Source organism: Seriola lalandi, unplaced genomic scaffold (assembly GCF_002814215.2).
Source record: "Seriola lalandi dorsalis isolate HSWRI2012SDOR001 ecotype SW California unplaced genomic scaffold, Sedor1 jcf7180002054297, whole genome shotgun sequence".
Taxonomy (NCBI): Eukaryota; Metazoa; Chordata; class Actinopteri; order Carangiformes; family Carangidae; genus Seriola; species Seriola lalandi.
In genome coordinates this window covers 961828-963026 of record NW_019524850.1, presented here as the reverse complement: position 1 = coordinate 963026, position 1199 = coordinate 961828, and positions in this window count along the sequence as shown.

Sequence of the window (1199 nt, the reverse complement as noted above, 5' to 3'; positions counted from 1 at the left end):
TATATATATATATTATATATATGATCCCAGAGATGCACATGTTACTGACCCACATCCATGTTTTGCAGCGTGTTACAAGACACAATGGATGTCCTCTAACGATTCAATCTTCTGGACCGAAAGGCTGCTATTGTAACAGCCAGCCCAATGAAGACAACTGGAATTTCAGCATGCAGGTAGAGTCACTGTCCACTATAGCTGAGCTAATTACCTGTCTTGTTGGGAGACAGTATATGAGGAGATTACTGTCAGGCAATTTAGCCCAGTCCTATGGAAAAGGACAAGCTGAACAAAAAAGTATTCAGCTAATACAACACAACCATTGGCTGCCTCTGTGCCCCTTTTGATATCCACCCTTGGATCAGATGCAGAGTCATTAGTCATGGTCTTATCCAATCAGCCATCCTTAATGCTTGTGCTACTGGGCATTATTCTGGAGAGGACAGATTGTCTTTTATTGTCAGTTTGATTTCAAACAGGAGATTAGTCATATTCATACAGTTACACAGACCTGTGTGTGTGTGTATGTGTGTGTGTGTGTGTGTGTGTGTGTGTGTGTGTGTGTGTGTGTGTGTGTGTGTGTGTCTGTGTGTGTGTGTGTCTAATGTCAATGCATTTGTGTGTCCAAATATCTGTGTGGCCATGATTCACTTTGACTGAAACTCATGACTAGCCATAGCTTCATAAAATCTGATGTCATCCAAGACAGCACCGTAGTGATTCTGTCTGGGATATGGCGAGACAGGGTGTAGGTACCTGAAGTCAAGGACGCTGAGGTCATGTCCTCTAGATTTTTTCTTGGATTTTTTTTTAGGTAGGTCACGTGCACCTAGCTTAAAGTAATGCAGTCTTCAATACAACAGCATATATCTTACATCCATGGATGTTATAATATGTATATATAGTTTCAATATACTGTTTAGATAATAACCTTGCATTATATTGAGAGGTGGACTAAATAATAGACATAGATATAACACATTACAGTTCAACAGCACCACAAACTACATTCTCCAAAATGACCCTGAACACCTCTCTAAAATAATCTCAGCACAAACTGAACTATAACCAGAGGGTAGGATTTATTACAGGACTGCATTAGTTAGGTTAGCTAGGTGTGTCTAATAAACTGGTAACAGAGTGTATATATGAATTTAAATCAAACTATAATGTAGATGTAAGCTGATGTAAGAACATTT